This window comes from Balaenoptera borealis (assembly GCF_965194805.1).
Source record: "Balaenoptera borealis genome assembly, chromosome: 4".
Lineage (NCBI taxonomy): Eukaryota > Metazoa > Chordata > Mammalia > Artiodactyla > Balaenopteridae > Balaenoptera > Balaenoptera borealis.
Window position 1 is genome coordinate 103,275,956 of NC_138861.1, and position 22,250 is coordinate 103,298,205.

The 22,250-nt window shown below is 38.2% G+C and overlaps 1 protein-coding gene and 1 pseudogene across 3 annotated transcripts in view; both read right to left on the reverse strand.

The window, feature by feature from the left end:
• Window positions 1-22,250, reverse strand: part of SLIT2 (slit guidance ligand 2) — a 380,046-nt gene that overhangs the window by 214,970 nt on the left and 142,826 nt on the right. The window lies entirely within an intron of this gene.
• Window positions 1,813-21,058, reverse strand: LOC309628490 (POU domain, class 5, transcription factor 1 pseudogene; annotated as a pseudogene). The gene is made up of 2 exons: window positions 20,881-21,058; window positions 1,813-2,580 (listed from the first exon to the last, which is right to left on the reverse strand). The product of its transcript is annotated as a POU domain, class 5, transcription factor 1 pseudogene (transcript).

Consider the following 22,250-nt stretch of genomic DNA (forward strand, 5'->3'; position numbering starts at 1 on the left):
GAATGAATCCAACTGCCCATCTTCTCTGTACATGCATCTTAGTTGCTGAGTGCTCATGGAACAATCTCAGAGTTGGCTAACATCCCTATAAAATATATGGTCACCACCTTTGAGAAGAATTTACCAGCACATGGCAATCCACGTGTTTGGTCAGCTCTCATTCTCTCGTTCTCCTGTTCTGAAAATCTCAACTGTTCTCCAACCCCTGGTCCCCACTCTACTGGCCTTCCTCACATTTTATGGACACTACTGCCTTCTATTCACCAAGGAAATGGAGAGGTGTTAAACAGAAACTCCCTTGATGTCCAACATCTGAATCTATGAACCAACCTGCTTCTGCATGGCACCTTTTCCTTTCCTTCTGTGTTCTGCATCCCTCTTACCTTCCCAGGACCCTGGAGATGTCTATTACAAACTTTCTTCCCTATCTTTAGTCATTCTCTCCATACTGACTCCTGCCCTAAGTGGGCAAATCTTACTTCCCTTCTTACAACAAAAACAAAAACAAATAAATGCTCTCTCAATTCCATTTCCTCTTCTGGACAATCGCATTTGCTCTTTTTTTCCAAAGTCAAATATCCAACAAGACATTTACCCTTTATGTCCTCACTTCCTGCTTATTCTAATATTTCTTCCGCTCTCACTACTGTACCTAATGTGTTCTCGCTACAGTTGTTTTGGCCTCAATATCCACTTTACTAAACCTAATGAAACACTCTTAGCTCTCATTTTATTTAACCTAACATTATTCTACCCTGTGGGCCCATTCCCTCCTTTTTCAAAACTCTCTTTCCTAGATATCTAAGGTACCACATTCCCATTTTTTTCTCTGGCTTCCTTTCTTAAGTAGTTCCTCCTTCTTTAACTGATCATTAAATGCTGGCTTTTTTTCAGGCTCTAGTTGCTCCCAGGTGCTCCTCTTTGTTATTCTATATTCTTTCCTCCATTATAACATGATTTACTTCCATATCTTCAATTTCCATCTCTATGTCTATGACTTGTAGATTTATATTGCAATTGAGAGCTTTCCTCTGCACTCCAGACCATATACTCATCTCAACATTGCATTTGCTCCACAGTAGTCCAGACCTAATTCGAAAAGAAAAAAATACAACTTTAATGCTAAACTTATAAACTTCCCCATATCCAAACCTGTACCTCGTCCTATATTCCACACCTCATACACTCAAACCAGAAATACGGGAACCATAGTACACTCATCTCTTTTCCTACCCATCAACTGCCAAGTTTTACAAATTGTCTCTTCTAAAGATTCTAAAATTATCTACTTTTCTTCACTCCAAGAGCCATACTTCCAGGCCGAGATGCAATCGTCTCTCTCCTGCATCACTAACTTGCCTCCTATCTGCTCTCTCCACATCTTCCATTCAATTAATCTTCCCCATAGCCGTCAGAGTCATCATCAAAATAAGATTTATAGGATTTATAGGTATGCTTATTAAATCAAATGCATACAGTTCAAAGGTACAGAACATTAAAGTGAACCTCTTCATTAAAAATATAACCTTAGTAATTTCACTTTCATGCTAGTAAGGAAACAAAAACACAAACAAAAAGACTTAGGGACCATCAAGTCACTATCTTTTTTTTTCTAGGTCCCAGGCTTCTTTATTTAAGAACGAAGTGATGAGTGATGCGGGGATTAAAATCAAGAGCATCACTGAACTTCACCTTCCCTCCAACCAGTTCCCCCAAACTCCCTGCCCCCACACCCTGTGTGCTCCCAATTCCTTCCTAAGCGAATGAAGAACTTAATCCCAAAGCCCTGGTACGAACCCCAGGGTTCGCTTCCTAGCTGTCCCCCTTCCTCTCTCCCCATTCCTGGGAAGGGCAGACACCTCCGTTGGAATGCATCGGGGAGCCCCAGAGTGGTGACAGACACCGAGGGAAAGGCCTCAGCCTCAGGAAATGGGACTGAGGAGTACAGTGTAGTGAAATGAGGACCCCCATAGCCTGGGGTACCAAAATGGGGCCCTGGCGCCAGAGGAAAGGATACTGGTCCCCCTGAGAAAGGAGACCCAGCAGCCTCAAAATCCTCTCGCTGCGAAGAGTCACTGCTTGATCGTTTGCCCTTCTGGCGACGGTTGCAGAACCACACTCGGACCACATCCTTCTCAAGCCCGAGCTGCGGAGCCTTGTGGCTGATCTGCTGCAGGATGGGCTTTGGGCACCACAGGAACATGCTCTCCAGGTCGCCTCTCGCTCGGTTCTCAATACTCGTCTGCTTTCTCTTCCGGGCCTGCATGACGGTCTCTGCCTTGCGTATCTCCTGCAGATTCTCGCTGTTTTCAGCTTCCTCCACACACTTCTGCAGCAGGGGCCGCAGCTTACACATGTTCTCGAAACTGAGCTGCAAAGCCTCTAAAAGGCAGATGGTTGCTTGGCTGAACACCTTCCCAAAGAGAACCCCCAGGGTGAGCCCCACATCGGCCCGGGTATATCCCAGGGGGATCCTCTTCTGCTTTAGGAGCTTGGCAAACTGTTCGAGGTCTTTCTGAAGAGCTTTGATGTCCTGGGACTCCTCGGGGTTCGGCCGAGTCACTATCTGTAACAGGAACTCTGAGTTCTAGGAGTTCTGGCTTCTCTTTCAGTCCCCAGCAGCACACCACACCTCTATTTCTCTACAGTCAGTACACATGTCATGTAAACTCCCACACCCCGTGCTTTCTACCTGGTACTTTTCCTCCTCAGGTAGCTGAAGTTTTCATTCTTTGATCTCAGATTATTATAGCTCTTCAGTTAGGGTGGCTTTTGCAACCCAGTACCAGGAGAGATGCCCTCTTTTATAGTCTAATATTACTATAACTTTTTCTTTGTAGTACCAATACTTATCTGATGTAACCCTTGCCCTCCAGTGTATAAGCTGCCTCAAGGCAATAACTGCACCTGTCTTAAGCATTAAAATCATAGTATAGGGACTTCCCTGGTGGCACAGTGGTTAAGAATCTGCCTGCCAATGCAGGGGACATGGGTTCGATCCCCGGTCCAGGAAGACCCCACATGCCGTGGAGCAACTAAGCCCATGTGCCACAACTACTGAGTCTGCGCTCTAGAGCCCACGAGCCACAACTACTGGGCCCGTGTGCCACAACTACTGAAGCCCTCACGGCTAGAGCCCGTGCTCCACAACAAGAAAAGCCACCGCAATGAGAAGTCCGTGCACCGCAACGAAGAGTAGCCCCCGCTCGCCGCAACTAAGAGAAAGCCTGAGCCCAGCAACAAAGACCCAACGCAGGGAAGAATAAATAAATTAATTAATTATTTTAAAAAATCATAGTATAATATTTGATACATATTAGATACTCAAGGAACACTGATTAACTGAGTCCCTAGAAAGAAGAGTAGGGAGAAGATTAAATTCAAGTAATGGTAACTGTCAACATACTGTGTGAGACACATTTCGTATAGGTTTTAAATAGGATCTAATCTACCCTTAACTCTATCATCAATTTAACTATTTCATTTGGTAGAACAGTTCTATCACCTACACCTAAGTCTGAGCTACCTATCATGAGAACAGTACTATGTAAGGATAAAATGTCATTCCCAGTGATATTCATATAATGGCATGCACACTGAAAAGAGCTGTGTAGAGATGCAAATGAATTATGATGTTAGCAAACAATTGCAGGACACTTAATATGTTCAATTACTATTCTGATCATTTTACATATATTAATCTAATCAAAACTCACAACTTCCTGTGATGTACATACCACTATTACCCCTTTTATAGATGCAAAAATTGAGGGTCAGAGAGTTTAGTAATTTGCCTAGGGTCACTCAGTTCTTAAATAGCAAAACCAGGATTTAAACTCACGACTGTCCTATCAGGCTTCAGATTTAAAGACTATGGTGTGGGCACCCTCATTATAATATTAACACAATTAATATTATTCTATAATTTGAAGAGAATATTTTTCTTAAACCAAATAGCATAGTATTGAAAACTTATATTCTGCTACTGACTTCTGTACTTTTAAAATTCAGCCACAGTATAAAAAGCATAAAGTTTAACTTTCTCATTAATGAAGCACTGGATATAGAGAACACATTTCTTTTAATTTTTTACCATGTTGAATATTTTTCATACTAGTCAGCTTAACATTAAGCTGCTTATTATTTTTTACAAGATTGTACATATGCCAGAAAGTATATTTGTGTTATCCCAAAATTAATCTTTAACTTAATAGTATATATTTTGATTCAACGATGATTTTATGTGTTTACCATGGGTAAATTTTTCAATTAATTTAAAATATAGCTAAATCAATTTATAATAACATTAGCCAAAGGATGGATATTACTGATTGAGCTAAATATAAATAGAATTGAAATATATCACAGATGTTATACTGAATATAATGAAATATACTTGGTTTCAGTATTTCTAGAAATAATAATTGATAATTGACAAAGGAATCCACAGACTACCAGAATGGAATATACGTATAAACAGCAAAACTGAAACCTAAAATCAATATACAAATGAATAGCATGTTATTTATATTAGGAACTGAAAAACAAAGAAACAGTACACGCTTGGATAAAACAGAATCAGAGAATATTGTATGGCAACTACATAATAAAGTCCCCTGTGGAACAGATGATAAAAGATCGCCCAACTTAAAGTACACAAAGCATCTCCAAAAATTCTGGCCATAATGCTACTTCTACCTCCTTGATTCTCCATGGTATTTTCAAATACTGAATTCTCTGTTCTCCTTTTCAAACTCCAAATTCTGGAACCATTTGTATGTACCATCTGCCTCTCCTTCTTTATGTCCCGTAACTTTTTTTTTTTTTAACATCTTTATTGGAGTATAATTGCTTTACAATGTTCTGTTAGTTTCTGCTGTATAACAAAGTGAATCAGCTATACGTATACATATATCCCCATATCCCCTCCCTCTTGCGTCTCCCTCCCATCCTCCCTATCCCACCGCTCTAGGTGGTCACAAAGCACCGAGCTGAACTCCCTGAGCTAGGCGGCTGATTCTCACTAGCTATCTATTTTACATTTGGTAGGGTATATATGTCAATGCCACTCTCTTACTTCATCCAAGCTTACCCTTCCCCCTCCTCGTGTGCTCAAGTCTATTCTCTACGTCTGCATTTTTATTCCTCTCCTGCCCCTAGATTCTTCAAAACCATTTATTTATTTATCTATTTATTTTTTAGATTCCATATATGCGTTAGCATACGGTATTTGTTTTTTTCTTTCTGATGTACTTCACTCTTGTATGACAGACTCTAGGTCCATCCACCTCACTACAAATAACTCAATTTTGTTTCTTTATATGGCTGAGTAATATGCCATTGTATATATGTGCCATGTCTTCTTTATCCATTCATCTGTCGATGGACACTTACGTTGCTTCCATGTCCTGGCTACTGTAAATAGTGCTGCAATGAACATTGTGGTACATGACTCTTTTTGAATTATGGTTTTCTCAGGGTTTATGCACAGTAGTGGGATTGCTGTGTCATATGGTAGTTCTATTTTTAGTTTTTTAAGAAACGTCCATACTGTTCTCCATAGTGGCTGTACCAATTTACATTCCCACCAACAGTGCAAGAGGGTTCCCTTTTCTCCAGACCCTCTCCAGCATTTATTGTGTGTAGATTTTTCTTAATGTTATATGATTTTTTATATTAATATAACTGTACTACATTTACATTTATATAACTGTTTATCTCACTTATTTAATGCATTTTTAAAACAACTTTATTGGAGTATAATTGCTTTACAAGGGTGTGTTAGTTTCTGCTTTATAACAAAGTGAATAAGCTATACATACACATATATTCCCATATCTACTCCCTCTTGCATCTCCCTCTCACCCTCTCTATCCCACCCCTCTAGGTGGTCACAAAGCACTGAGCTGATCTCTCTGTGCTATGCGGCTGCTTCCCACTAGCTATCTGTTTTACATTTGGTACTGTATATAAGTCCATGACACTCTCTCACTTCGTCCCAGCTTACTCTTCCTCCTCCCCGTGTCAAGTCCATTCTCTACGTCTGCGTCTTTACATCTGTCCTGCTCCTAAGTTCTTCAGACCTTTTTTTTTTTTTAAGATTCCATATATATGTGTTAGCATACAGTATTTGTTTGTCTCTTTCTGACTTACTTCACTCTGTATGACAGACTCTAGGTCCATCTACCTCACTACAAATAACTCAATTTCATTTCTTTTTATGGTTGAGTAATATTCCATTGTATATATGTGCCACGTCTTCTTTATCCATTTTTCTGTTGATGGACACTTAGATTGATTCCATGTCCTGGCTATTGTAAATAGTGCTGCAATGAACATTGTGGTTCATGACTCTTTTTGAATTATGGTTTTCTCAGGGTATATTCCCAGTAGTGGGATTGCTGGGTCATATGGTAGTTCTATTTGTAGTTTTTTAAGGAACGTCCATACTGTTCTCCATAGTGGCTGTATCAATTTACATTCCCACCAACAGTGCAAGAGGGTTCCCTTTCTCCACACCCAATCCAGCATTTATTTGTAGATGTTTTGATGATGGCCATTCTGACTGGTGTGAGGTGATACCTCATTGTAGTTCTGATTTGCATTTGTCTAATGATTAGTGATGTTGAGCATTCTTTCATGTGTTTGTTGGCAACCTGTATATCATCTTTGGAGGAATGTCGATTTAGGTCTTCTGCCCATTTTTGGATTGGGTTGTTTCTTTTTTTGATACTGAGCTTCATGAGCTGCTTGTAAATTTTGGAGATTAATCCTTTGTCAGTTGCTTCATTTGCAAATATTTTCTCCCATTCTGAGGGTTGTCTTTTCATCTTGTTTATGGTTTCCTTTGCTGTGCAAAAGTTTTTAAGTTTCATTAGGTCCCATTTGTTTATTTTTGTTTCTATTTCCATTTCTCTAGGAGGTGGGTCAAAAAGGATCTTGCTGTGATGTATGTCATAGAGTGCTCTGCTTATGTTTTCCTCTAAGAGTTTGATAGTGTCTGGCCTTACATTTAGGTCTTTAATCCATTTTGAGTTTATTTTTGTGTATGGTGTTAGGGAGTGTTCTAATTTCATTCTTTTACATGTAGTTGTCTAGTTTTCCCAGTACAACTTTTTGAAGAGGGTGTCTTTTCTCCATTGTATATTCTTGTCTCCTTTACCAAAAATAAGGTGACCATATGTGCGTGGGATTATCTCTGGGCTTTCTATCCTGTTCCATTGATCTATATTTCTGTTTTTGTGCCAGTACCATACAGTCTTGATTACTGTAGCTTTGTAGTATAGTCTGAAGTCAGGGAGTCTGATTCCTCCAGCTTTGCTTTTCTTTCTCAAGATTGCTTTGGCTATTCGGGGTCTTTTGTATTTCCACACAAATTGTGAAATTTTTTGTTCGAGTTCTGTGAAAAATGCCATTGGTAGTTTGCTAGGGATTGCATTGAATCTGTAGATTGCTTTGGGTAGTATATTCATTTTCACAATGTTGCTTCTTCCAATCCAAGAACATGGTATATCTCTCCATCTGTTTGTATCATCTTTAATTTCTTTCTCAGTGTCTTATAGTTTTCTGCATACAGGTCTTTTGTCTCCTTAGGTAGGTTTATTCCTAGGTATTTTATTCTTTATTTGCAATGGTGAATGGGAGTGCTTCCTTAATTTCTCTTTCAGATTTTTCATCATTAGTGTATAGGAATGCAAGGGATTTCTGTGCATTAATTTTGTATCCTGCTACTTTACCAAATTCATTGATTAGCTCCAGTAGTTTTCTGGTAGCATCTTTAGAATTCTCTATGTATAGTATCATGTCATCTGCAAACAGTGACAGTTTTACTTCTTCTTTTCTGATTTGGATTCCTTTTATCTCTTTTTCTTCTCTGATTGCTGTGGCTAAAACTTCCAAAACTATGTTGAATAATAGTGGTGAGAGTGGGCAAACTTGTCTCTTTCCTGATCTTAGTGGAAATGGTTTCAGTTTTTCAGCATTGAGAACGATGTTGGCTGTGGGTTTGTCATATATGGCCTTTATTATGTTGAGGTAATCCCCTCTATGCCTATTTTCTGGAGGGTTTTTATCATAAATGGGTGTTGAATTTTGTCAAAAGCTTTTTCTGCATCTATTGAGATGATCATATAGTTTTTCTCCTTCAATTTGTTAATACGGTGTATCACATTGATTGATTTGCGTATATTGAAGAATCCTTGCATTCCTGGGATAAACCCCACTTGATCATGTGGTATGATCCTTTTAATGTGCTGTTGGATTCTGTTTGCTAGTATTTTGTTGAGGATTTTTGCATCTATGTTCATCAGTGATATTGGCATGTAGTTTTCTTTCTTTGTGACATCTTTGTTTGGTTTTGGTATCAGGGTGATGGTGGCCTCATAGAATGAGTTTGAGAGTGTTTCTCCCTCTGCTATATTTTGGAAGAGTTTGAGAAGGATAGGTATTAGCTCTTCTCTAAATGTTTGATAGAATTCTCCTGTGAAGCCATCTGGTCCTGGGCTTTTGTTTGTTGGAAGATGTTTAATCACAGTTTCAATTTCAGTGCTTGTGATTGGTCTGTTCATGTTTTCTATTTTTTCCTGGTTCAGTCTCGAAGGTTGTGCATTTCTAAGAATTTGTCCATTTCTTCCAGGTTGTCCATTTTATTGGCATGTAGTTGCTTGTAGCAATCTCTCATGATCCTTTGTATTTCTGCAGTGTCAGTTGTTACTTCTCCTTTCTCATTTCTAATTCTATTGATTTGAGTCTTCTCCCTTTTTTTCTTGATGAGGCTGGCTAATGGTTTATTAATTTTGTTTATCTTCTCAAAGAACCAGCTTTTGATTTTATTGATCTTTGCTATTGTTTCCTTCATTTCTTTTTCATTTACTTCTGATCTGATCTTTATGATTTCTTTCCTTCTGCTAACTTTGGAGTTTTTCTGTTCTTTCTCTAATTGCTTTAGGTGTAAGGTTAGGTTGTTTATTTGAGCTGTTTCCTTGTTTCTTGAGGTAGGATTTTATTGCTATACACTTCTCTCATAGAACTGCTTTTGCTGCATCCCATAGGTTTTGGGTCGTCGGGCTTTCATTGTCATTTGTTTCTAGGTATTTTTTGATTTCCCCTTTGATTTCTTCAGTGATCTCTTGGTTATTTAGTAGGGAATTGTTTAGCCTCCATATGTTTGTATTTTTTACTGATTTTTCCTGTAAGTGATATCTAATCTCATAGCATTGTGGTCGAAAAAGATACTTGATATGATTTCAATTTTCTTAAATTTACCAAGGCTCGATCTGTGACCCAAGATATGTTCTATCCTGGAGAATGTTCCATGAGCACTTGAGAAGAAAGTGTATTCTGTTGTTTTTGGATGGAATGTCCTATAAATATCAATTAAGTCCATTTTGTTTAATGTATCAATGAAAGCTTGTGTTTCCTTATTTATTTGCATTTTGGATGATCTGTCCATTGGTGAAAGTGGGGTGTTAAAGTCCCCTACTATGATTGTGTTACTGTCGATTTCCCCTTTTATGGCTGTTAGCATTTGCCTTTTGTATTGAGGTGCTCCTATGTTGGGTGCATAAATATTTACAATTGCTATATCTTCTTGGATTGATCCCTTGATCATTATGAGGTGTCCTTCTTTGTCTCTTGTAATAGTCTTTATTTTAAAGTCTATTTTGTCTGATATGAGAATTGCTACTGCAGCTTTCTTTTGATTTCCATTTGCATGGAATATCTTTTTCCATCCCCTCACTTTTAGTCTGCATGTGTCCCTAGGTCTGATGTAGGTCTCTTGTAGACAGCATATATATGGGTCTTTTTTTTTAAAATCCATTTAGCCAGTCTGTGTCTTTTGCTTGGAGCATTTAATCCATTTACATTTAAGGTAATTATTGATATGTATGTTCCTATTACCATTTTCTTAATTGTTTTGGGTTTGTTATTGTAGGTCTCTTGTGTTTCCTGCTTGGAGAAGTTCCTTTAGTATTTGTTGTAAAGCTGATTTGGTGGTGCTGAATTCTCTTAACTTTTGCTTGTCTGTAAAGGTTTTAATTTCTCCATCGAATCTGAATGAGATCCTTGCTGGGCAAGGATCTAGAGTAATCTTGGGTGTAGGTTCTTCCCTTTCATCACTTTAAATATGTCTTGCCACTCCCTTCTGGCTTGCAGAGTTTCTGCTGAAAGGTCAGCTGTTAACCTTATGGGGACTCCCTTGTATGTTATTTGCTGCTTTTCCCTTGCTGCTTTTAATATTTTTTCTTTGTATTTAATATTTGATAGTTTGATTTACATGTGTCTTGACGTGTTTCTCCTTGGATTTATCCTGTATGGGACGTTCTGTACTTTCTGGATTTGATTGACTATTTCCTTTCCCACATTAGGGAAGTTTTCAACTATAATCTCTTCAAATATTTTTTCAGTCCCTTTCTTTTTCTCTTCGTCTTCTGGGACCCCTATAATTCGAATGTTGGTGCATTTAATGCTGTCCGAGAGGTCTCTGAGACTGTCCTCAATTCTTTACATTCTTTTTTCTTTATTCTGCTCTGCGGTAGTTATTTCCACTATTTTATCTTCCAGGTCACTTATCTGTTCTTCTGTCTCAGTTATTCTGCTATTGATTCCTTCTAGAGAATTTTTAATTCCATTTATTTTGTGTTGTTCATCATTGTTGTTTGCTCTTTAGTTCTTTTAGGTCCTTGTTAAACATTTCTTGTATTTTCTCCATTTTATTTCCAGGATTTTGGATCATCTTTACTATGATTACTCTGAATTCTTTTTCAGGTAGATTGCCTATTTTCTCTTCATTTGTTTGGTCTTGTGGGTTTTTACCTTGCTCCTTCATCTGCTGTGTGTTTCTCTGTCTTTTCATTTTGCTTAAGTTACTGTGTTTGGGGTCTCCTTTTTGCAGGTTGCAGATTCATAGTTCCCGTTGTTTTTGGTGTCTGCCCCCAGTGGCTAAGGTTGTTACAGTGGGTTATGTACGCTTCCTGGTGGAGGGGACTAGTGCCTGTGTTCTGGTGGAGGAGGCTGGATCTTGTCTTTCTGGTGGGCAGGACCACATCCAGTGGTGTGTTTTGGGGTGTCTGTGACCTTATTATGATTTTAGGCAGCCTCTCTGCTAATGGGTGGGGTTCTGTTCCTGTCTTGCTAGTTGTTTGGCATAGGGTGTCCAGCACTATACCTTGCTGGTCGTTTAGTGGAGCTGGGTCTTAGCGTTGAGATGGAGATCTCTGGGAGTGCTTTTGCCGTTTGATACTATGTGGAGCCGGGAGGTCTCTGGTGGACCAATGTCCTGAAGGCGGCTCTCCCACCTCAGAGGCACAGGCCAGGCACCCAACTGGAGCACCAAGACCCTATCAGCCAAACGGCTCAGAAGAAAAGGGACAAAAAAAGAAAAAAGAAAGAAAAGAGTAAAATAAAATAAAGTTATTAAAATAAAAAATAATTATTAAAAATAAAAAAATTAAAAACTAATAAAAAATAGAAGAAATAAAAAAGAAAGAAGAGAGCACCCAAACCAAGAAACAAATCCACCAATGATAACAAGCGCTAAAAACTATACTAAAAAAAAAACCCAACAAAAACAAATAAAAAAACGGACAGACAGAACCCTAGGACAAATGATAAAAGCAAAGCTTTACGGAGAAAATCACACAAAGAAGCATACACCTACACACTCACAAAAAGAGAAAAAGGAAATAAATATATATATTATTGCTCCCAATGTCCACTGCCTCAATTTTGGGATGATTCATTGTCTATTCAGGTATTCCAGAGATGCAGGGTACATCACGTTGATTGTGGAAATTTAATCCGCTGCTCCTGAGGCTGCTGGGAGAAATTTCCCTTTCTCTTCTTTTTTTGCACAGCTCCTGGGGTTCAGCTTTGGATTTGACCCCGTCTCTGTGTGTAGGTCACCTGACGACATCTGTTCTTTGCTCATACAGGACGGCGTTAAAGTAGCAGCTGATTAGGGGGCTCTGGCTCACTCAGGTCAGGGGGAGGGAGGGGTATGGAATGCGGGGCAAGCCTCCAGCAGCAGAGGCAAGTGTGACGTTGCAACAGGCTGAGGCACACCATGTGTTCTCCCGGGGAATTTGTCCCTGGATCACAGGAACCTAGCAGTGGCGGGCTGCACAGGCTCCCAGTAGGGGAGGTGTGGATAGTGACCTGTGCTTGCACACAGGCTTCTTGGTGGCTGCAGCAGCAGCCTTAGTGTCTCATGCCCGTCTCTGGTGTCCACACTGATAGCCGCGGCTCGCGCCTGTCTCTGGAGCTGGTCTAGGCGGTGCTCTGAATCCCCTCTCCTGGCGCACCCCGAAATAATTGTCTCTTGCCTCTTAGGCAGGTCCAGACTTTTTCCCAGAGTCCCTTCTGGCTAACTGTGGCACACTAGCCCCCTTCAGGCTGTGTTCATGCAGCCAACCCCAGTCCTCTCCTTGGGATCTGAACTCCGAAGCCTGAGCCTCAGCTCCCAGCCCCCACCCGCCCCGGTGGGTGAGCACACAAGCCTCTCAGTCTGGTGAGTGCTGGTCAGCACTGATCCCCTGTGCAGAAATCTCTCTGCTTTGCCCTCTGCACCCCTGTTGCTGCGCTCTCTTCCGTGGCTCCGAAGCTTCCCCCTCACCACCCCCAGTCTCCGCCTGCAAAGGGGCTTCCTAGTGTGTGGAAACTTTTCCTCTTTCACAGCTCCCTCCCCAAGGTGCAGGTCCTGTCCCTATTTTTTTTGTCTGTTTTTTCTTTCTTCTTTTGCCCTACCCAGGTATGTGGGGATTTTTTTTTTTGCCTTTTGGGAAGTCTGAGGTCTTCTGCCAGTGTTCAGTAGGTGTTCTGAAGGAGCTGTTCCACATGTAGATGTATTTCTGATGTATTTGTGGGGAGGAAGGTGATCTTCACGTCTTACTCTTCCGCCATCTTGAAGGTCTCTCTGTAGATTTTTTGATGATGGCCATTCTGACCAGTGTAAGGTGATACCTCATTGTAGTGTTGATTTGCATTTCTCTAATGATTAGTGATGTTAAGCATCCTTTCATGTGTTTGTTGGCAATCTGTACAACTTCGTTGGAGAAATGTCTATTCAGGTGTTCTGCCCGTTTTTGGATTGGGGTGTTTGTTTTTTTGATATTGAGCTGCATGAGCTACTTGTAAATTTTGGAGATTAATCCTTTGTCAGTTGCTTCATTTGCAAATATTTTCTCCCATTCTGAGGGCTGTCTTTTTGTCTTGTTTATGGTTTCCTTTGCTGTGCAAAAGCTTTTACGTTTCATTAGGTCCCATTTGGTTATTTTTGTTTTTATTTCCATTTCTTGGAAAAGGAAAAATAGGACCTTGCTGTGATTTATGGCATAGAGTGTTCTGCCTATGTTTTCCTCTAAGTTCTATAGTGTCTGGCCTTACCTTTAGGTCTGTAATCCAATTTGAGTTTATTTTTGTGTATGGTGTTAGGGAGTGTTCTAATTTCATTCTTTTACATGTAGCTGTCCAGTTTTCCCAGCAGCACTTATTGAAGAGGCTGTCTTTTCTCCATTGTATATTCTTGCCTCCTTTATCAAAGTTAAGGTGACCATATGTGCATGGGTTTATATCTGGGCTTTCTATCCTGTTCCATTGATCTATATTTCTGTTTTTGTGCCAGTACCATACTCTCTTGATTCCTATAGCTTTGTAGTATATGTCCCGTAACTCTTGAACCCACTTTTGACTGAGCTGTGAAAGCTCAGCTGAATCTACTGAATCCAACACCGCCAAACCAAATGCAAAAACCCTTTAACTCATGTGACTTCTCTGCAAGAAAACATAACAAAAGCAACAAAAATCTGGTTTTTCTTGAAACATTCACCTCCTCAATTGTTCTTTCAGTCTTTCCTAGGTCCTCTACTAGCTCCTCTTTGTTCTCCCTCTTCACCACATTCCTTCAGGTGTGTAAGCTAGTTTCATGCTATCCCTTTTCACAAGAGCATTTCCCCCAGAGCTCCATCATCTCAACCCAGGTGTCTCATGGAAATGTTTCCATGGGTATTTCACAGATGCCTCCAACATAATATGTCAAAAACTGAAATCATCCTGTACCGTCTCAACTCTGCTCTTTTTTCCCCAGAGATCTATATGGATAAATGATTGCATCACCCATTCAATTATACAAGTCAGAAATTTGGGTGCACATTTGAGTCCTCTCCCTCCCTAGACTCCATGTAAACTGAAGTTCTTGATCACATCTGGAATAATGTGTCCAATTTTGACAACCACATAGGATAGAAAAATCAAACTTAAAACTGTGTAAGGGAGGAGAGTGGATATATGGAAACTCTCTGAATTTTCTACTCAATGTCTTAAACACCTAAAATTACTCTGAAAAATTAAAATCTACTAATTAAAAAAAGAACACTTGGGGGTATATAGAGGAGAGTGGCAATGGCAAGAGATTTAAAACTGTTTCATATAAAAATTTTAAAAGATATGCACACTTGAAATATTCATCTTCATGAAGAAAATTAAGAAAAGTCATGATAGCTGTCTTACAAAATTGTAGAGGAAAAAGGAAGATATGTTCATTTGACTCCATGAAAACAAAGGAATATTCACTAGGAGAAACTATAGAGAAGTGGTTTTCAGATTCTTACAAAAGAACAAACTATTTAGTAAACAAAAAACTTTGAGAAGCAGTGAGCTACTAAATCATTTGTTCAACACAGTGCTTTTGGGTTTAGGAAGTGCTTTTTATTATCTGTTACCCTATTTAATTACCATCCCAACTCTGTTTCTAGGTAGGAGGACAAATATTATTATCCTCATTTTATCAGTAGAAAATGAAGACAAAGAGCCTTAGATTATTGGTGTGATTTGGCCAAAGTTAGTGAGGTAGAGCCTTGCATACAGCACTTAAATAGTTATTACTACACAGTGGGGTCTTACCTGATAGATTCTCTATTCCTGGGGTCACTCACCAGCATACAAAAAGTGTTCAGAAAATATGATTTGAAAAAAGAAATTAATTGATCACTTAATGAATAAATCAATCCAAAGTTTAATTCTAGGCCTTTTAAGTCTTAACAAGGATTGAGGTATAATTAAGTGACTAGTAATATGGAAAACAAACAACAGAAATATATATAAAGCGTTTAAAAGAGAGAGATAACAAGGGGTAATTTGGCCAGATATATGATACTAAAATCAGCCTTACAGGATGTGTAGAACACAGAGAGGAGAAAAAAGCAAAATCTATTTTGGAAGCAGTCTGATAAAGAGCACCTTCAGAGGGCCTAAACTGGTCTTCTTCTGGCCCTGTCTGTCCCCTGGATAGAAGAAATGTAAAAGGAATAAAGAAGACAAAAACAGATGGGAAGATAACTCATGTTTGTGTTATCAGAAGATTTAATATTATTAAAATGTTCATACCCAAAGCAATCTACAGGTTCAATGCAATCCTTATCAAAATCCTAATAGCAATTTTACAGAAATAAAAAAAAAATCCAATAATTCATACGGAACCACAAAAGACCATGAATAGCCAAATAATCTTGAGAAAGAAGAACAAAGCAGGAGATATCACAACTTCTGACTTCAAAATATATTACAAAGCTACAGTAATCAAAACAGTATTGTACTGGCAAAAAGAAAGACATATAGACCAATAGAACAGATAGCCCAGAAATAAAACTATTATGTGTATAGTCAATCGTGCTAAAAATACAAAATCAAGAAAGGACAGTCTCTTTAACAAATGGTGTTGCAAAAACTAGATATTCACATGCAAAAGAATAAAATTGAACTTCTATCTTATACCATATATAAAATCAATTCAAACTGGATTTTTGAACATAAGACCCAAAACCATAAAACTCCTAGAAGAAAACATAGGAGAAAGGCTTCATGACATTTGTTTTGGCAATAATTTTATGAATGTGACACCAAAAATACAGGCAACAAGAACAACAACAACAACAACTAAAGTGGGACTACATCAAACTAAAAAGCTTCTACCCAGCAAAGGAAACAGTCAACATAATAAAAAGGCAACTTATGGAATGGGAGAAAACATTTGCAAACCATATATGTGACAAGAGGTTAATCCCCAAAATATATGAAGAACTCCTAAAAATCAATAGCAAAACCCCTAAAAACCCTATTAAAATAACTATAATCCAATGGGCTAAGGAATCGAACAGACATTTCTCAAAAAAAGACATACAAAAGGCAAACAAGTATATGAAAAAATGATCATCATCACTAATCAGCAAGTTAAATGCAAATCAAAACCACATGACATATCACATTACACCTGTCAGGATGGCTATTATCAAAAAACAAAGACAAGTTTTGGGGAGGATGTGGAGAAATCAGAACCCTTGTACACTGTTGCTGAGAATGCAAAATAGTGCAGTTGCTATGGAAAACATTAAGGACGTTCCTCAAAAAATTAAAAACAGAGCTACTTTATGATCCAGCAATCAATTTCACTCTGGGTATTTATTCAAAAGAACTGAAATCAGGATCTCAAAGGACCATTAGCCCTCCCAAGTTCACTTCAGCATTATTCATAATAGCCAAGATGTAGAAACAACCTGAATGTCAATTGACAGGTTGTTTATATCATATATATATATATGATAGAATGATATATATATGATGGAATATTATAGAATATAATAGATATGATATATATATGATGGATGATATATATATATATGATGGAATATTATAGAATATAATATATATAATGGAATATTATTCAGCCTTAAAAAGAAGGAAATCCTGACTTTTGTAGCAACATGGATGAACCCTGAAGACATTATGCTAAGTGAAATACATCAGTTACAGAAAGATGAATACTACATGATTCCACTTATATGAGGTACCTAAAATAGTCAAATTCATAGAACCAAAGAGTGGAATGGTGTTTGCCAGGGGCTAGGAGGAGGAGAACATGGGGAGTTACTAATCAACAGGCATAAAGTTTCAGTTCAGCAAGAGTTAAGTTCTAGAAATCTGCTGTACAATATTGCATCTATTATTAACAATACAGTATTGGATAATTAAAAATGTGTTAAGAGAGTAGATCTTATGTTGTGTTCTTACCACAATAAAATTTTAAAACAAGAAAGATAAAAAGATTAGTTTTCAGAAGAAAAAGTTCCTTCTCTTATCTCTGCTTCTTTTATATTTACCTCTCTGGTAATAACATCAGGCCCAGGATTGTTACGAAGATCACATGATATGCATGTGAAAAGAACCAAATGTAAAACACTTTGCCCACTTTTATAAGTAGGTGAGGGGTCCATACACAGCATGGCAATAGAGTGCTCAATCTCTCAAGAATGGGGAAAAATATTTGAGCTTTGATATCTTCTTAATTTTTAGTCATCCATTAATTTATTTTTTAATTAAATTAGTTAATAACTTTAAAACTGCTGGGAACAGTATCTTGCACATAATTAGACCTACATGGTATTTGTTAATATATACATAAAATAGACATTTATTAAATACCTACTATATTCAAGGTCAGGGAGCTAAAGACAAAACAAAGTCATGATCCACTTTTGTTTTTATTATTATATGTTCTAGGCCAGATTATTTAAAAGGTGTGCATGCGGATAAGAATAATAAAATGCAGTTTGGGAGTACTTTTAAATATTTACTACAGATAGTTCATTGCTAGGATTCATTTTTCAAAAATATTATTTTACTTATGTTAGTTAATTATATCATGATGTTTAATATTAAAAAATCAAAACAATTCTTGTCTAGGCTGTTTTGAAAATTCCAACATCATAAAATAAATTGCTTTAAAATGTATGGGGTTTTGTTGCGGCTAGCTTTCTTCTAAAAAGTTTTTATAATTGGGTTTTAAGGAAGGTATAAAACCAGGGTTTAACTTTCATATTTTCAACAAAGTTTGGTCTGTATTAGAGGAGTTAACTGGCTAAAATTTTTAAAATGTAATGCTCTATGCCAAGAGCTAGCATGCAGCTATTTACAAAGGGAACATATGCATTTTTATTTGCAATCTGACCAGTGAGGCTATGGTTATTTAAACCGGCCAAGCAACAGAATAAAATAATGGCTTACCTTTATACTGTTGCTGTAATGCTCTGCCTAATAGGCAAATTTGGATCACATCACTTTTCTCCTGAAAAAATCCCTCAAAGGACCCTAATCCCTGCAAAATAAAATCTAAAATTTTTTGGTCCAGGCCCTTTGTCAGGTTCCTGCTTATGTATCTTTATCTTCAGAAACACTGCCCACTACAGGCACCTGCCAAAATAGCCCATCTGAAGTACTAATATGTTGCATTTCCCCATGTTCTGCCCATCCTCCAAATCTGTGTGTGTGTGTGTGTGTGTCTCCTTATGCTGGGATGGGCCAACAAATTTCTATTCGTACTTCTAGTCTCAGCTCAGGAATTACATTTTAATTATGTTATCTAGCAAATTACGCACTCATAAATGTTTAATGTTTACAGGATATAGAGAAATTGTAATTATGTAATGTAAATGACGGCATGGTTATAAATTTAAGGTAAATAGATTTCCATATTGTTTATCTTAGAGTAAAAAATGTTCGGGACAGTTGGACAGGTGGTTATGGAAATAATAAACAACAGTTTTTACCAGAAAGTCTCTGAGCCATTATGGTTTTACCGTTCAAATATCCAGCCGCTACCAACAGTAACGAAGCCTTAAGATCATTATTTCAAGACCGGCTGTGAACTATTAAGATATATAAAGAAAAAGAAATTGCTCTGTCCAAGATTACTGCCATCAGCTACTACAGTTTAGACCTCAGTGCTTTATTTACAGAACTCCCTATTGACAAATGACAGAATTGCATAATGAGTATACAAATGCCTTTTCAAGAATAGATCTTGAAGGCTGTTTTTATAAAAATGCCTTCTGGCTGAATTATCGAAATGCAGTGTGCTGACAGGAGGGACAGCAATACACATGGGCTTTGTTGGCTTCTAATGGATTCCATTTCTAGAGCATGAAAAAGATGGAAACTAAAGTACTTTAGTAGGATTTGGATCTCTCTCTCCATGTAGTCCTACAATTTGAAGAATAGCAGAATATGTGGACAGTAGTTTTCTGTTTAAAAGGGAACACAGTTCTTTAAAAAATTCCCATCTAATAGACAAGATTAGTAGCTTGCTTGCAGAGATGTAATGCTACAGAACATACCCACGGGGGTAAAACCTTGTTATTTTGAAATAGTAACCCAACAAAGACTCTAAACAGGGATTTTATAGAATTTCAAATTTTTTTTGGGAAATTTTTAAATAAAGTTGTGTTATTTCTAAGGGAAGACTGAGAGACATACTTAAAAAAATAAAATAAGATGCTTTCTTAAAATGGGGTTTATCCTGTAAAAATAGTCAATGTTTTATTTCCCTCAGTAGTTATGTATTTTCAAATTTATTTTTATTGAAAACCCTTTACACCTGCCTGACTTTAAACCATCGGAAGGAGTCAAGTGACGGCAGGTCTCACACTTTCTATGCAGTTGCCAAGAATTATTTTATTGTGCAGTTGAGGCTGATGCTAATGCAACCAAAAAAAACCATCATAATTATAATAAAATAATACCACCATGACCGACCATTTTTTACTAAGTCATGCTGTGCAAAGGCAATCTGCATACAGATGCAAGCACAACAGGATGTGATTGATTCGCCCCTGCTGGCCGTCCCAAGAAAGAGTGCGGCCCTTAGTCCCTGTGATCACCAGTACAGCCAATGGTAATGCACAGGGCTTGCAAGGCAAAACAGTTAATACTGGTTCATCCTGGCAAGCCATGAATCGTCAGTAATGAGCATAAGCCTTCAACGTATACAAAATGATGACAGCTTCATCCTCATATGAAGAAACCTCTTGCAGAAAGAAAAGTATGAAAGGAGGAGCAGCACGATGAAAGCACTCAAGCCTAAACTGTAGTGTCTGGAAACCTCATAACTCAAATGGCTCAGTCATTTACTTCACATTCCTGGGGACACATGCACACATGCCAGTTACCTGAAGTAGGTTCAGGGGGCTTCTCTCAATCAACCAAGAAGGTACAGATGTAATTAAAAATCAAATAGTCAAGGTTTTAAAGATTTTCAAGATACAAGAGCAGAAAAATAACTTATGGGAAGACACTTGCTAACTGCAGGTAATACAGTAAGTCCCCTACACATGAACCTTCAAGTTTCTAACTTTCAAAGATGCAAACGTGCATCTGGTTCCAGCAAGGAACCAGAACCTGTGCCGTCAATGTTAGGCCTGAGTGAAATTGCAGCTTGCCCTCCGTCTCCTATTGCTGATGATCCTTCAGCTCTACCGTCTCCCACCTTCTCTCCCTCCTCCAGTCAGTAACTCTTCTTGCCTGTTCACTCTATACCAGCCCCTGTATGCCAGCTGTTGTACTGTGCTACTGTACTTTTCAAGGTACTGTGCTGTAAGATTCAAAATGTTTTCTTTATTTTTTGTGTTTGCTTTTATGTATTAATTGTGCAAAAAGTATTATAAACCTATTATAATACAATACTATATAGCCGATTGTGTTAGTCGGGTACCTAGGCTAACTTCGTTGTACTTATGAACAAAATTGGACTTACGAATGCACTCTCAGAACAGAACTCGTTCATATGTAAGGGACTTACTGTAATGCCAACACTCTACTTGCCAGAAGATGACTATACCCATATATCTGGTTAATGTTTCCCACTCAGAACTCATTCCCAAGGGTCAGGATACTGAGGGGACAGAAGGCAAGAAATCTAATCAGGCTTCTATTTCCTCAGTAGACTCTCAAAATGGAAGAAATCAGAAGAAATTCAAATAGTATGAACAAGGAAGCACTTATGTAAGTTTCTTAATTATTAGATATAAACATGTCTCATGCTGACAATTGGCATACTGTCAATTGCACCTGAAGAACACAGGTTTATAATCACCATTGGACTGACTGGTGATAGCTGGTATCCATTAGAGCAGGGGTCCCCAACCCCCGGGGGTGGCAGACTGGTGGCAGTCCGTGGCCTGTTAGGAACCGGGCCACACAGCAAGAGGTGACTGGTGGGCAAGCGAAGCGTCATCTGCCGCTCCCCATCACTCCCCATCGCTCGCATTACCACCTGAACCATCCCCCCCCCACCCCCCTGGCCATGGAAAAATTGTCTTCCATGAAACCAGTCCCTGGCACCAAAAAGGTTGGGGACCACTGCCTTACAGATCTTGCCTTCCTATCTTAATTCAGTACCCTATTTCTTCCTGTAGGGGTCAGCACACTAGTGCTGTCAATGATAACCTGTTTCGAAAATATTTTTATAAGTAGAATTAAGTTGTCTTCAAATGGAAAGAAAAGGAGTACAAAGATGCCAAGAAGTCTTCACTGAGTCTACCTCTTAAGATAACCACATCCAGAAACCTCTCCTGACAACAGGAGTCAGTTTAGGAGTTAGCAAAACCCACAATTCAAAGAGATAACCAACTCACTAATCATTGATTCAAATATTCTGTCATCAGTACTAGGCAGTTGATAAATCAGATATCACGTTGAAACATATTTTTAACCATGTACTTTAAAGTATTGAGATTTTTCAACAATGTAGTTTCAATAAATGAACTGTTTCATAAAAATTCCATCTTCATCTTCAGTCTAATGCATCAGCCATAAAAGCAATTTATCTGCTGAAGTCAGCTTCTCTAAAGAATGTACTTTCTATGCCAAATAAGATTTTTTCCACAGTTAAACAAACACTTGGTGCAATGAAATTACTAGCAGTTCTCTTGGTGGTCTCTGATCATGTGTATTTTCCTGCCTGTTACATCTCCATCTGACACACTTTGCCTATTGTTCAGAAGAGTCATTTCACGCCTCAGGAATACTATGATGCTTCTTGAGAGGGGTTATGTGCCTTCTGGCTGATGCACTTTAGAAAACCACCAGATTGTCACCAACAAGAGAAGCCTGGAGAATCACATGCACGCTTTTATAACAAGTTCTGTGGTTTAATTTATATATAAAAAAAAAATTGCACCAACAACTCAAACTAATAGTTTTTACAAAAAAAGCTTTTTGGCCTTTAGAACCAAACAGATATTTGTGATAAAAGCAACTTGTCTGGATACTCCCTGAGGCACAGTGTATTTTCCATCCTTAAATGGATTATTTATGGGTACTATAAAATTACAATTCTGGAAACAAAATTATGGAAGATTATGTATTCTGGGAATGTGGGGTTTTGTTTCAATTCACTTGAAAATTAGCTTGAAGGCAATCAGGTA